Source organism: Cherax quadricarinatus, chromosome 66 (genome assembly GCF_038502225.1).
Source record: "Cherax quadricarinatus isolate ZL_2023a chromosome 66, ASM3850222v1, whole genome shotgun sequence".
NCBI lineage: Eukaryota > Metazoa > Arthropoda > Malacostraca > Decapoda > Parastacidae > Cherax > Cherax quadricarinatus.
Window position 1 is genome coordinate 5157485 of NC_091357.1, and position 16752 is coordinate 5174236.

The following is a 16752-nucleotide window of genomic DNA, read 5'->3' on the forward strand; positions in this document are numbered from 1 at the left end:
TAATACAAATGAATCAAAAGTTTGTCCCAGATTTACTGAGATTTGAAACCCGTCGGATGCAGCCAGTGCAGGATTGAGACCAAGTGACTGGAATACCAGACCAAAAACAGTCACTAAGTCGCATACAAATAATGTATCAATGATAAGGCGTTTGAGATTTAAACTTTTTATTACCATAAACGAGAAGCATACTCTTGGAGGTTTTGACCAACAGGTTATTTTTGTGATGGTTAATTAAAACAAGGAAGGTTTTAGTTTTATACTACCAAAAAAAAAAAAATAGACTTGGGTCTGTCCGGGATTTGAACCCGGGACCTCCTGCACCCAAAGCAGGAATCATACCCCTAGACCAACAGGCCACTTGTAAGTTTGTAAAGCACAAGGCTAAATAAACATTATACTGTATATTTTTCAAGAATTTCTGTACGAAATGCACCCCAATACTTGGTACATTTTGCTTATAATCTCAAAGGAAAAGTTCACAAGACAAGCACAGTTACTGTATCAAAAATTTATTTCAGTGGCAGTAAGGTTTGTTTAGTTTACTACCCAAGGGTTATTAAACTGCTTGTTAACACTAGCCTATTCACTACCAGTCCAGGATACCAGAATCCTGAATACAGAGGTAAAGATACGCTCCTCGTGAAGTGTAGACATTGATTCTTCAGCGCATACACACCCAGAGATACTCAGCAGAATACATACAAAGGATGTTGAAATAAATCATACGTTTTTTCTTTATTGGGTCATCTTAGGTTAAATGTGTATAATATACTGTAGTTGTATGCCTAAAATATATACCCTCAGAACCACAGTACATATTTGTACAGAAAGGTTTGGTTGATTTCCTGAATAAAGCTTCTTATCGTTTATCAGTATTTAATTTTGGGAGGAGTTTAACGGGCTGTGGTTCGTAAGTTGCGTGCGACCAGCAGTAACAGCCTGGTTGATCAAACCCTGATCCACCGTGAGGCCTGGTCATGGAATGTGTGCTTTCTGTATCCCTCTGTTAGGGGTTTTCGGATAACAGAACGTCAGGATAAAATTATCAGTTGTTATTCGTAAATTGGAATGCACCAAAAATATAGAAGATGAAAATTTCGAAACTCGTCTAAATGGTCACTATCGTATCATCGAGGCAGTGAAATAAAAAAAACAATATGAAGTTCAACGATGAGAAATTTCAATTACTCCGATATGGTAAACATGAGGAAATTAAAACTTCATCAGAGTACAAAACAAATTCTGGCCACAAAATAGAGCGAACACCAACGTCAAAGACCTGGGAGTGATCATGTCGGAGGATCTCACCTTCAAGGACCATAACATTGTATCAATCGCATCTGCTAGAAAAATGACAGGATGGATAATGAGAACCTTCAAAACTAGAGATGCCAAACCCATGATGACACTCTTCAGGTCGCTTGTCCTATCTAGGCTGGAATATTGCTGCACACTAACAGCACTTTTCAAGGCAGTTGAAATTGCTGACCTAGAAAATGTACAGAGAACCTTCACGGCGCGCATAGCGGAGATAAAACACCTCAATTACTGGGAGCGCTTGAAGTTCCTGAACCTGTACTCCCTGGAACGCAGGCGGGAGAGATACATGATTATATTCACCTGGAAAATTCTAGAGGGACTAGCACCGAACTTGCACACGAAAAATCACTCACACCGAAAGCAAAAGACTCGGCAGACGATGCAACATCCCCCCAATGAAAAGCAGGGGTGTCACTAGCACGTTAAGAGACAATACAATAAGTGTCCGGGGCCCGAGACTGTTCAACTGCCTCCCAGCATACATAAGGGGGATTACCAATAGACCCCTGGCTGTCTTCAAGCTGGCACTGGACAAGCACCTGAAGTCGGTACCTGACCAGCCGGGCTGTGGCTCATACGTTGGATTGCGTGCAGCCAGCAGTAACAGCCTGGTTGATCAGGCTTTGATCCACCAGGAGGCCTGGTCACAGACCGGGCCGCGGGAGCGTTGACCCCCGGAACTCTCTCCAGGTAAACTCCAGGTAAACAAAAAAAAAGTAGCTTGTAGCTTGTTAATACTTCTTAAAACAGTAAAGCTTTTAATAATTTGGGATGCTATTAGCTATTGAAACTATAACTATTAATTCTACCAGTGACGATGATTTATACAAAAAGAGAAAATTCTCTGCTCCCCAGCAATGCCTGTTGAGTTACACAAATTTTGTGGCAGTGATAGTGCCAGTATTTAGTCTGGGGAGGAGGTTACCCCCCCCCCCTCCCTGCCTCATGATTTTCAAATGTCGGCATTTTAATCATTTTATGGGTAAAAGTGAATAAAAAATAATTCACATAACCAACAGTTAGGTGGTCGTACAGTTATTTGCTAACTGGATTATTGTTTGTATGTTATGAAATACATACTCTTTCAGAGGCATGTCAATAATCATTAAAACTATTAATCATTTTGTTAGATCGCTGAACTTTAGAATTAAGCGAAAATATCGCATTCTTGGAGATCAATTTCCGCAGTTTAGAGTACCCTCCAGCCATTAAATAAATATGTTATTCAGTAGTCATGGTTTCAGGCTCTAAAACGTCGTTAAAGAATACAGACAACTTCGGTACTCCAACAAAGAAGTAAGCAGACAAGTAAGACACATTTGCAACACTTTGATGAAAGAAAGCAACTTAGAATATCTTATCGTTAACTCTATCACTCCCTATGAAAGCAGAAGACTCGGCAGGAGATGCAACATTCCCCCGGATGAAAAGCAGGGGCGCCACGAGTACATTGAGAGACAATACAATAAGTGTCTGGGGCCCAAGACTGTTCAACTGCCTTCCAGCATACATAAGGGGGATTACCAATAGACCCCTGGCTGTCTTCAAGAAGGCACTGGACAGGCACCTAAAGTCAGTACCTGACCAGCCGGGCTGTGGTTCATACGTCAGTTTGCGTGCGGCCAGCAGTAACAGCCTGGTTGATCAGACCCTGATCCACCATGAGTCCTGGTCTCAGACCAAGCCGCGGGGGCGTTGACCCCCGAAACCCTCTCCAGGTAAACTCCAGGTAACCAGCTACTCATAGGTTCACCTCCACACCTTCAAGGTTTCCTGTTCCAGTGACCACTGTAGGACCCTCTCCATCGACCTCTTTATTACTGCAGTCTCTGAATCCAGATCCAGTGCTGCATCTAGTTAGTTACTTGACAGAGAGAGGCAGTCGGCAGTCTTGTGTATATTGTATAGCTACAGTTTTCCAGCCGAGGAACTATACCTAAACACAAGAATTTGTCAGTGAGGCTAAACTCTCAGCTTATATACACTTATATATAACTTTCGGTGTATATATGTGACATCCGCTGGTCTAACTCGGCGAATGTTACACATACATAAGATTTAGTAAGATACTGCTATAATTGAGGCTCCTTTTAATTATTTGGTTTAAATGTATTATGTTGCATAAATTAACTTAAAATAAAGGAACTAGTCAAAGAAAATATTCGTAGTTACAGAAAACATTAAGAAACTGACGCTGGGACACTCTTAAGAAAATTATCGTAGCATAAGGATAGGCTGCAGTATAAGGGATGGCGAGTAGCCGTGTGCACTGGGTCGGCGAATGAGCATACATAGGTTCACTTTATACCCTCTCCTGCTACCCATACCCATCTAACTAGCAGTAAAAGTGGGTATGTGTATGTGTGTTATACAGTTGTAAGTAGCATCCAGGGTAAAATTGCTATGCAATATCAGTCTTTAGCCCCCACAGGATGGGTATGGGGTGCATAATAAACATATTAAACTAAACTATCAGTCTTGCTGTAAGTCACGTCCTGGGCTTCATGTTAATATGTAGAAAATCCCAGTATCCGTGCAGTGATGATATTTAATAATATCCCAGGGCTTTGAAAAAGATACAACATAATATAATCTTTAGTCAGGAAATTCATTCATTTTCTCGTATGCCTGTAGCCATTATGCGTTCCTCGGAACCTTGTATGAATTTATTATACTGTGTGTAAATATATATATATATATATATATATATATATATATATATATATATATATATATTACAGACAGTATAATAAATTCATACAAGGTTCCGAGGAACGCATAATGGCCACAGGCATACATTAATGATAAATTATGCAGAGTTAACTTTCGCTAGTGTCATATTAATTGGTTTTCGTTTCTCTCCCGAAAAAAAAAAAATGAAACGAGTCAGTATGGCAAAGCCAGGTAGCTGGTGATTTTGTAAATATGCTTGAATTTTAGTTGTTTAACTATATTTTGACCGAGCTTCCACAATGGTTTGTTACAAGCCAGGGATCATCATTACTGTCTTACTGCCATAGAACCATGGCCGCCACCCATATTCCATACATTTGTATATATCAGGCTGCCTTTCCGCGTCTCAGCAGGATACATGTGCTGCAGTGTATATCTGTTAATGTATATACATTGAAGGGTTTATTTTAATCACTGTTTTAGGGATTAAGTTTTGTTGACTTGTGGCGAATAGGCTACAATGCAGACTTAATGATCCTTTGAGTAGTCGATAGGCTTTAAGCTCAGTTAACTCACTAAACGAGTCATCTCGTGACAAGACCCGTGTCCAAGGGATTTTTGTCTGACGAATAATCCTACAACAACCAAGTTACATGTCTCTCACTCGTCCCAAGACAGTCCGTACCATCCGAGTTTCATCATTTTTTCCCCCCTATTTTTTCCTCGGGTTAGTTAACGGTTGTCAGGGTGACATGACTGTATTAAGGTGTTGAGTTCCTCAGTAGACAAACACTGTATTTGCAAATCCAGAACTTAACCTGGCATTAGGTGTTTGTATTAAAATGTTCACGATTAACTGGTTAAAGGAATAATAGGGTGACATCGAGGTATATCACTGAGGTTAGCCTTGAAATGCGCCATAATCTACCTCCATGATATTTGATAGGAATCTGTATGGGCAATCCATAACGATAATACTTTTAATACTTAAGACTGGGAACCCCCAGCATAGATCTTCCCTGGTAACAAGTAGTAGGTATTTACATAAGCAATTTAAGTTAATATTGTCCCCCAGGATGTGACCCACACCAGTTGGCTAACACCCAGGCACCTACTTGCTGCTAGGTGAATAGGGACAGCAGGTATAAGGAAACATGTCAGTGTTTTCACCCGTACCAGGGATCGAACCATGGACAATCAAGTTGGTTATTTTAGCTTAATGTGACATTGTTAAGTGTGTGCTGTTTATTAGTGTTATTGATTTTGATTTTTGAGTTTTAGATTAAGCGTTAGTGTGTGTTAACCTACACAGCTTTGTGCTGGGTAAGTTATGACATACCCGCTGCCCGTGTTCACCTGGCAACACGTAGGTACACAGGAAGGAGTTAGTCAACTGTTGTTGGTAGCATCCCGTTCAGGACCTTAAATGTCACATAATACTCACACTCAAGATGGATCAAAACGTCGTCTTAGCTTTATTTACCTATGTGGGTATATTGTGAACTGGTCCAGGCAGGTTACTGATAGGTTTTTCACCCGAAGTCACAGCCGAGACCAGACAGACGTTCTCCCACCGGCTGTCGGGGTTCGTACGATCGAGCCTGAAGTTACGTTTACGACTTAGGAAATCGTAATAAGACGATTGCAAACAAATCACGGAAACAAGTCACACTGCTTGGCTTTCTGAGGGTACAGAAAAAAATATTTATTCGGCTTATTAAAACCCGGAGGGTTAATAACCTCGGATTATCCACGAAAGCCAAATAGTGACTTATTTACACTGAGATCTTAGTCTCTCCAGGACGCGACTCCTCGCAAGAATATATACACTGAGAGGAGAATCTCAGTGTACACACGCCAAGTTTCCTTTAATCCCTATTTTAGGATTATCCTTGAATATTGTACGTTATGCTCGATTTTTAAGGGTATCCTAGCATACTGTAGGTTATCTTAGAATAAGATGGTTTTCCTAGAATATTCTAGGTTATCTTATAACATGATAGGTTATCCTGGAATATTTTAGGTTATCCTATAACATGATGGGTTATTCTAGAATATTCTAGGTTATCCTATAACATGATGGGTTATCCTAGAATATTCTAGGTTATCCTGTAACATGATGGGTCATCCTAGAATATTCTAGGTTATCCTATAACATGATGGGTTATCCTAGAATATTCTAGGTTATCCTGTAACATGATGGGTTATCCTAGAATATTCTAGGTTATCCTATAACATGATGGGTCATCCAAGAATATTCTAGGTTATCCTATAACATGATGGGTTATCCTAGAATATTCTAGGTTATCCTGTAACATGATGGGTCATCCTAGAATATTCTAGGTTATCCTGTAACATGATGGGTTATCCTAGAATATTCTAGGTTATCCTATAACATGATGGGTTATCCTAGAATATTCTAGGTTATCCTATAACATGATGGGTTATCCTAGAATACGCTAGGTTATCCTATAACATGATGGATTATCCAAGACTATTCGAGATTAGAGAACATGATAAGTTATTTTAGAATCTAAAGTTTTCTAGGGTATCCTAGAACATGATGGGATATCCTAGAATAAACTAGGTTATACAAGACTGAAGTTTTTCAGTTATGTAATTCTCGGCCATCATAATATATTGTAGGCTTTCCTAAAATACTGTATTGTATGCTGTGTTATTGTAAGGCATTCTAGAATATTGTAAGCAATTCTAAAATACTATAGGTTATCCTAGAATATTGTAAGCAATTCTAAAATACTATAGGTTATCCTAGAATATTGTAAGCAATTCTAAAATACTATAGGTTATCCTAGAATATTGTAAGCAATTCTAAAATACTATAGGTTATCCTAGAATATTGTAAGCAATTCTAAAATACTATAGGTTATCCTAGAATATTGTAAGCAATTCTAAAATACTATAGGTTATCCTAGAATATTGTAAGCAATTCTAAAATACTATAGGTTATCCTAGAATATTGTAAGCAATTCTAAAATACTATAGGTTATCCTAGATTCCAGGTTGTCCTAGATAATTCCATGTTATCCTATGCCATTCCATGTTATCCACTCCTCAAGGGAGGTTCCTTGACGCTGGTGAGGGGCTCTTGATCTACGGAATTGGATCTGTGCTCCAGTTCCCTGAACTAAGTCTGAATACCTTCTATCCCCCCACATGTGCTGTATAATCCTACAGGTTTAGCTCTCCTCCATGATTATAATTATCTATGTTATCCTATGCCATTCCATGTTGTCTTAAATTATTTTCAGTTATCTTACATTTTATATTATCTTAGATTATGTTAGTTTATTGTAGAATATTCGAGGTTATTCTAGAATATTCTAAGTTAGCCGAGAGTTTTGAAGGCTAAGATTATGTTAGATTCTAAGTTATCCTAGATTCTAGGTTAGCTTAAATTATTCTGGACTATTCTAAATTATTGTATATTATATTAGATGACCCTAGACTTAAGGTTATTAGTATTCTAGATTATAGATTGTACTACGTTATACTAGGTTGTCCTAGATTATACTAGGATGTCCTAGATAATCCTAGGTAATCCTAGGTTGTCCTAGGTAATCCTAGGTTCTACATAATCCTAGGTTGTCCTACATAATCCTAGGTTGTGCTCGATAACCCTAGGTTATATTAAGTTATCCTAGATTATACTAATTTACCCTAAATTATCCTAGATTATTGTAGGTTATTCTACTTATCAAGGACCACCTTCGCCTTAACATACGTAGTGACGACCTAAACTTCCTAAAGGATTGCAAACTGATGGGCTACCAAGCAGGTAAAAAAACAGTGCTGTTAAAATTCCAAACTAGCCTACAAAGAAACAACCTACTAAAAACATCTATTTCTATGAAAACTGATGTTTACGTCAATGAGTGCCTTACCAAAACAAGACAAAACCTTCTTTATCGGCTAAGAAAATTACGCTATGCCCAAAAAATCCACCAGTGCTTTGTGAGGGATGGAAAAATCGCAGTTAGGAAACAGCCCACTGGGAAGAGATACTTCATCTCTACAGAACATGACCTTAAAACATTCCTAAGTGAGGCTAGACTAACAGAATCAGAGTAGTGCAGATAATACCCATAATCCACCATTAGTGTTATATTGTCATAAATTTGTACCCCCCTAAAATTCTAATACCCCAACTACTTTTGATTGTCATTGTTGTATTCAACGACCATTCTACCTCATAGTCTTAATTGTGTTTAATATCTACAGAATCTATCTCCTTTTTTACAACTTACCACATCACTGTTCCATCTTATTTTATTTTAAACTAACCATAACTTGTCTTCAATAATTCTACCTCACTTAAAAAAATACTCAATTGCCCAATTTTATTCTAAATTCCTATTATTGCCCAATTTTACTTTAAACTATATTGATCAAACTTATTGTAAACTTTTATTGACCATTTTTATTCCATACTTTTTTAAACTAGTATTTTCAACTACAACTTTTATATTATCCTGTCTACCATCGTACTAGCATATTATAACCAAGTCATTGCCATTTTTATTTTTATCATTTTTATTATTCTTTTGCTACCTTAATTTGTGTATTTTATCCTGTCAATTTAAATCTAATTATACTCTAATTCTTGTAAACAACTTATATAAGACCTTAGTGCAATTACAATTGAGAGTCTTGTGCCTTTATTATATTATTAGATTAATCACAGTTTTACTCTAGCTCATTCTAGCTCAATACATAGTCAGTACCAAATTCACTATACTAGACCATAGTGCAATTACTAGTGAGAGACTGGTGCTATTTGTAATTTGTATTTTTATATTATTAGACTAAACCTAGTTGTACTATAGCTCTTTCTAGCTCAATACATAGGCAATACCAAATTCACTATATTAGACCATAGTGCAATTACTAGTGAGAGACCGGTGCTATTTTCAATTTGTATTTTTATATTATTAGATTAAATTCAGTTGTACCATAGCTCATTCTAACTCAATACATAGTCAATACCAAATTCACTATATTAGACCATAGTGCAATTACTAGTGAGAGACTAGTGCTATTTTTAATTTGTATTTTTATATTATTAGATTAAACCTATTGTACTATAGCTCATTCTAGCTCAAAACATAGACTCCACAAAAGTCATTATTAGACCTTAGTGCAATTACAAGTGAGAGTCTTGTTCTATTTTTAATTTGTATTTTTATATTACTAGTTTATACCTAGTTGTACTTTAGTTCATTCCAGCACAACACATAGACAACATCAACTTCATTATGTGTAGTAGTGACTATACTCTACATGACCAAAATACTCTAGCTATATACTTGTCCAAACTTCCTACCACTACAGATATCAGTACTAGAACTCAACACACAACTCAGGATATAAATAACCATAATTTAAACCTAGAAGATGATTGATCACGTTGACCCTGATCTGAACCTCCATAATCTGACACCCAATCAAAACCTATTGGAAAGTAACTGCCTTTATTACACAGCATCACAAGCCACCACTATCCTAAACAATGCTAACAGTCTATCAGTACTTAACCACAACATCAGATCCTTAAGCAAACACTATGATGACCTCCTAGCACTCCTTGAATCACTAAAGACACCCTTCTCCTGCATTATTCTTACTGAGACCTGGCTTAAGCAGGACACAATAGATATCTACCCTCTACCAGGATACACAGCAGTTCACAACTGCAGACCAAACCAAGTTGGGGGTGGTATTGCAATCTATTACTCTAACCAATTATCTTGTCTTAGCACCACTTGCTTTAGTGATGAATATGGGGAATACATTTTTGCTAATTTTACTGTAAAAAACCTTAAGACGCCTATAACAATCGGTGCCATTTACCGGATACCTCACACAAACATCCCAAATTTCAGTGAGAAATTAAAGTCACTAATAACAAACAGACAAATGAATAAGCACCACCTTCTCTTAGCTGGAGACTTCAACATCAACCTTGGCTTACTAGATGATCAGCCTGTAACTGATTTCATCAACAATATGAACAACACACTTCTCATACCAACGATAACTAAACCAACCAGGCTCACTGAGACAAGTGCAACCATAATAGACCACATATGGACCAATATACTAGCCCCCCTTAAATCAGGGATAATCACAGATAGCACTACAGACCACTACCCTACCTTCCTCCTGACAAACATTAGTAAACCACCACTTGAATACAAAGTCTCATTTAGACTCCATGACGAGGCCTCAGTAAGGAAGTTCACAGCTGACCTAGAGACTGTTGACTGGCCTACAGAATTCTCCAAGGCCAATGGTATTGATGACTGGACAGACATTTTTCTTAACAAATTACTTAGACTATACAACAAACATTGTCCTATAAAAACAAAACAGATCACAAACAAACGGCTTGGTTACCCATGGCTAACCAGCACCATTCGGAAATCCATTGACAAGAAACACCAATATGAAAAGCAATATAGACAGGGCTTAATACACAAAGATATTCTTAAACACTATTCATCAGCTGTCACCAAAGTAATAAAGAAAGCCAAACAACTATACTACTCCAGTAGATTCACAGACACTAGAGGAGATATAAAAAAGACCTGGAAAACACTCTCTCAGATTCTAGGGACCCACAAACTGAGAAAAACCAAGAATATTGTCCTAACTAAACCTAATGAAACACCACTACATCCCACTGACACAGCTAACAAGATAAACGACTTCTTCTCAACCATAGGATCTAATCTCGCCAGTAAAATCCCACATACCTATGCCCATGCCGGGGACTACCTAGATGGGAATTTCCCTAATTCCTTCTATCTTGCACCAACTGAGCCCACGGAAGTCACCGAGATTATAAAGTAACTTAAAAATAACTCAGGGAATCTGTCTCATGTCCCACCATTACTGTACAAGCGAGCGGCCCATGTCCTTTCGCATGCTATTTCATTACTTTTTAACAAGTCACTAGAGACTAGCACCTTCCCGAAACTACTCAAGATGGCAAGGGTTACACCAATACATAAAGGTGGTGACCCTACAGACTTAAACAACTGTAGGCCAATATCTAACTTACCATTGCTATACAAAATCTTTGATAAACTCGTGCACAGGAGACTGTATTCATTTATAACGGCTCAAAACATACTCAACCCCTGCCAATTTGGATTCAGGAAAAATAAAAGCACTAATGATGCAATCATAAAAATGCTAGATCTGCTTTACACAGCATTGGAAAATAAGGAATATCCACTAGGAATTTTTATTGACCTAAGAAAAGCTTTTGACACAGTAGACCACGACATCCTACTCCACAAACTTGATCATTACGGTATAAGAGGCCATGCGCTTGCTTATTTCAAATCTTACATTACTAATAGGTATCAGTATGTCACCATTAAAGACAGCATCAGCAACACGGCCACTTGATACTGGAGTTCCACAGGGAAGTGTCCTTGGTCCCCTGCTCTTCCTCATATACATCAATGACCTTCCAAATGTATCCCAACACCTGAAACCCATTCTCTTTGCTGACGACACGACTTATGTCATCTCTCACCCTAATCTTGCCACCCTCAACACCATTGTGAATGAGGAGCTGATTAAAATATCGACTTGGATGACAGCCAATAAACTTACGCTTTAACACTGACAAAACCTACTATATTATGTTTGGTAGCAGAGCAGGAGATGCACAAATTAACATTAAGATTGACAACACTCTAATTACCAGAAATAATGGGGGCAAATTCCTAGGCTTATACCTTGACAACAACCTGAATTTCAGCACCCATATCCAGCATATAACCAAAAAAGTATCCAAAACGGTTGGGATCCTCTCCAAGATACGATACTACATGCCGCAAAATGCCCTTCTCACACTATACCACTCATTTATCCATACCTCACCTATGCTATTTGTGCTTGGGGATCAACTGCAGCAACACACCTAAAGCCAATAATAACCCAACAAAAAGCTGCAGTAAGAATAATCACTAAATCCCATCCCTGGCAACACCCCCCCCCCCCACTCTTCATAGACTTAAACTTACTCCCAGTTCAGTACATCCACACTTACTACTGTGCAATCTACATCTACAGGGCCTTAAACTCTAATATCAACCTTGACCTAAAATGCTTTCTTGATAGTTGTGACAGAACCCACAGGCATAACACCAGACACAAACATCTCTATGACATTCCCCGTGTCTGACTAAACCTTTACAAAAATTCAATGTATGTCAAAGGCCCTAAAATCTGGAATACCCTACCTGAGAACTCTAGAACTGCAGACACATTCATCACCTTCAAAACTACCATTAGAAAACATCTTATCTCCCTGATACACCCCGTCAACTAACTACACGAATACCACCTGGTGGTTCACACTTACACTCACTCACTCATTTGACCATAAACAGAAATATTAATCTCAATCTTAAAATAATGAATCCTGTGATACTCCAATACTGAAACTATGTACTGTGCCAAAACAAAAGCAGTCACATTGCTAAACTCACAAACTAGTATTTAGTCACTTAGCCATAATACCAACTTACCTCATAATTTGTAATATTTTACAATTAAGAATAAAACTAAGTCTGCCCGAAATGCCTAGCCATGCTAAGCGTTCTAGTGGTACACTCTGTAATCACTATTTTACTACATGTAAACCAAACAATAACCAAATTTCTGTAAACTCAGCATTGTAATCCTTATAGAGAATAAACTTTGAATTGAATACTAGACTAACTTAAGATTAAGGCAATAAAAGTGCAGTAATTTTATACATATGGCCATTAGGGGAGTCACAATGAATACAAGAGAATTAATGTTCTGTTAGTTCATGTTATATGGCTTTAGTAAGTTTGGTAGAGAATAATTAGTTTTGATTACTAACGTAAAGTGGACACAATGGAATGACTAACATTTGAGAAAATTACAGATATTAAGGGTAAGTATATATTGATTATATGTATTGAGCAATTGCAAGTATAGTTTTTACATATGTATTTATGATGGTCTGGGATAGGCTAAGGAGATGAGGTGTTTTCTAACTGTAGTTTTAAAAATGATAGCTGAACCAGTGTTTCTGGAGATTTCTGGCAGAGTTCCAGATTTTGAGCTTTAGGATAACCTAAAAATGTCAGTGACTTATTTCCATTGGGGTCCTTGTACCTGTGCCTAAATAAACTTACTAAGGAAGGACATACAAATGTTCTGCATAATCAGTAGCTTCTCAATTAGCTTGTACCCCATTCTACCTATTACCTGCAACTCTTGTAAGCTTTCCTTAGAAAAACCTCAATTTTCATGCACAAAGTAGTTACGTATTATATTAACAACTTTTGCAATGTAGACTCCTATCCACAACATTTTTATCCTATATTAATGTGGCCTGTTGGTCTAGGGGTATGATTCTCGCTTAGGGTGCGAGAGGTCCCGGGTTCAACTCCCGGACAGGCCCGGGTGATTTTTGAAACAGTATATTCCACAATTAAAAAACAAATATAAGGATTTTGTTACTGTTGTAACCAGCTACTTTGATTGCATCACGAAACTCCTGGTAGTTTTCAGGTTATGGCTTGTCTAAATTCTGGTCTTAGAGTATGAGAAAACCATTTTCTATTTTAAGGAGAGTCTTGTATATAACGCACTCCTTCAATTAGATAGTAAGATAATTCATTTATTTTAGTAAATGTAGAGAATAAGCTGTTCGAAGATGTATTTCTCTGAACTACAGTGTTAAGAGTGGTTTTACATACTTTATCAGTAGTATGGTGGTTTAGGGTTATTCTCGTTGAGGCTGCGAGAGATGTCGCTCTCAACTCCCGGACAGGTTCAAGTTTTTGAACTGTTCATTGTGAAGTTTAATTTATAAATTGAAGGCAAAAAGAGTATAGTCGAGATCTAGGGTCACTGGGCCTGTTGGTCTAGAGGTATGATTCTCGCTTCGGGTGCGAGAGGTCCCGGGTTCAATTCCCGGACAGGCCCTCCTTTAGTCATTTCTAAATGATGATGAACAATGACATATGATTTGTCAGCGTGTTTTGTCAGTGGCCTGTTGGTCTAGGGGTATGATTCCTGCTTTGGGTGCAGGAGGTCCCGGGTTCAAATCCCGGACAGGCCCAAATCTATTTTAAGATAAATGATTATTTTTTTTAGAACTGAAATTTTGCGTAATAGTGTCTGAGGAAGTGACTCTCGCTCACGGCGATAGTGATGTAAATCACTAACGTTTCTTTATCATTGCCACATTATTAGTGATATATATGTTAGTGTGATTATTTGCTTAGATGTTTATCATTGTTATAGTGATCGCCGGGTCACCAACTGGACAAGACCCGGGCCGAGACAATGCCACATCGAATCGAATTATAGTGTGATTTTTATCCTGAAGGAAACGGAATACGGAATTAGTTCCATGTAATTATGCTTCAAAAAAAGTTGTATATAGTGTTATTTTAAGCTTATTTCTCATATCTGAACAGAAAATATAGTTTATTTATAGTCCACATACTGTTGTACAGACAAAAAAATTTAAACTTACACAACTGCCATACATCGGTTGTGTATTTAATTTAACGAAGGATAACTCGTAACAGTTAGTGGGACTTTATCATTAATAATAAGATATTTATAGTGGTCATATTTCATGTTCTAAGCAAAGATATATTTAGTTTCATATACGAAACGCTCTCAGAGAAGGGAAAGCCCGTTCTGAACACTATCTTACAGAACAACGACTCTCAATGATATCGCAAATCGTTAATTGAATTTTCCTCGGCACGACTAGGAATACTTTATCAGATTGATTGCCACGTAAAGGATGATCTGACTGATTGTCGTAAGTATTCAGACCAGTTATAGTGCTGGGTGACTTGCACTTTAATAGTACAAATATAGACCAATAGCTTGCCCCTACACAGAGCCTTGTATAAAGTTTAGATTACCTGGGATTGTATAATATATGCACTGACACCTCCATTTGTACCCAGAGCTATACTTCATACCACACCCAGTCATATACATTAAAGACAAGTCAAGTATAATCTGTCATACCAATACTTCTTGATATTAACAAGGAATATGGTGAATGGTCATTAAAGTTAAAAGTTTCTTTTCACAAGTTTACTCAGACAATTAGTAACCGTAGGGTTACTAGGGTAACTTATAGTTATTCTAACAAAATAAGTTGACAGCATAACAGTAGTAATATTGCAGCCTCAATATATCCACTGCTCATTGAGCATCAACTCGAATCTCTTTCCTCCAAAACAGTTCTGCTAGTGTCAGCCTTTTTTTTTTTTACCGTTCCAGTTGTCCTTTTCAAACATTTAATTACCTTAATACGTTGAATGTTCTTATAGGTCGAAGCATTTTGTAAATTATTTAATTTCCTTCCAGTGTGCCCCCCCCCCCCCAGGCCATTTGCTTAGGACTCCTCGGTTTTCTGCATGAGACTAAGCCTTTGGTGCTAGTTTCACCTATAGAGTAGGCTTCTTCAGTCAAATACAGAGGCATCAAGTGTAGTAGTGAAATGAAGATGATGTAATCAGTGCATCAACCTTGGAGAGAGATTAATTGAGGTTGTCAGTCCCTCAGCCTAGAGAAGAGTTCAGCTTCATGGTCTGGAACGATATGAAGCTGAAGGTTAGAGAGGTGGAAGATCTTGATATTGCAGGGGACGGGATTCACTAGTAGAAGCAAGCAGGCGGGTCCCTTTGGAATTCAACCCTTCTCACTTACAACTAGTAGTTACGCGATAAAGTGTGGAAGTCCTCTTTACTAAGATACCATTGTGTTGCAGTGTCTGACAGTTATGTTGATAATGGTATGTATGTGTGTGTATGTATATATATATATATATATATATATATATATATATATATATATATATATATATATATATATATATATATATATATATAAGGCTAAAAAGGTCTTTGTGGCATTTATGGATTTGGAAAAGGCGTATGACAGGGTGGATAGGGGGGCAATGTGGCAGATGTTGCAGGTGTATGGTGTAGGAGGTAGGTTACTGAAAGCAGTGAAGAGTTTTTACGAGGATAGTGAGGCTCAAGTTAGAGTATGTAGGAAAGAGGGAAATTATTTCCTAGTAAAAGTAGGCCTTAGACAAGGATGTGTGATGTCACCGTGGTTGTTTAATATATTTATAGATGGGGTTGTAAGAGAAGTAAATGTGAGGGTCTTGGCAAGAGGCGTGGAGTTAAAAGATAAAGAATCACACAAAGTGGGAGTTCTCACAGTTGATCTTTGCTGATGACACTGTGCTCTTAGGAGATTCTGAAGAGAAGCTGCAGAGATTGGTGGATGAATTTGGTAGGGTGTGCAAAAGAAGAAAATTAAAAGTGAATACAGGAAAGAGTAAGGTAATGAGGATAACAAAAAGATTAGGTGATGAAAGATTGGATATCAGATTGGAAGGGGAGAGTATGGAGGAGGTGAATGTATTCAGATATTTGGGAGTAGACGTGTCAGCAGATGGGTCTATGAAAGATGAGGTGAATCATAGAATTGATGAGGGGAAAAGGGTGAGCGGTGCACTTAGGAGTCTGTGGAGACAAAGAACTTTGTCCTTGGAGGCAAAGAGGGGAATGTATGAGAGTATAGTTTTACCAATGCTCTTATATGGGTGTGAAGCATGGGTGATGAATGTTACAGCGAGGAGAAGGCTGGAGGCAGTGGAGATGTCATGTCTGAGGGCAATGTGTGGTGTGAATATAA

General features: G+C 37.8%; 4 non-coding genes across 4 annotated transcripts; 3 read left to right on the forward strand and 1 right to left on the reverse strand.

The window, feature by feature from the left end:
• Nucleotides 1–287: 287 nt before the first annotated feature.
• TRNAP-UGG (transfer RNA proline (anticodon UGG)) lies at nt 288–359 on the reverse strand. Its single transcript has one exon. It is a non-coding gene; the product is annotated as a tRNA-Pro (tRNA).
• A 13040-nt stretch (nt 360–13399) lies between these two features.
• TRNAP-AGG (transfer RNA proline (anticodon AGG)) lies at nt 13400–13471 on the forward strand. Its single transcript has one exon. It is a non-coding gene; the product is annotated as a tRNA-Pro (tRNA).
• Nucleotides 13472–13926: 455 nt separating this feature from the next.
• TRNAP-CGG (transfer RNA proline (anticodon CGG)) lies at nt 13927–13998 on the forward strand. The gene has a single exon. It is a non-coding gene; the product is annotated as a tRNA-Pro (tRNA).
• Nucleotides 13999–14062: 64 nt separating this feature from the next.
• Nucleotides 14063–14134, forward strand: TRNAP-UGG (transfer RNA proline (anticodon UGG)). The gene has a single exon. It is a non-coding gene; the product is annotated as a tRNA-Pro (tRNA).
• The last annotated feature ends 2618 nt before the right edge of the window (nt 14135–16752 follow it).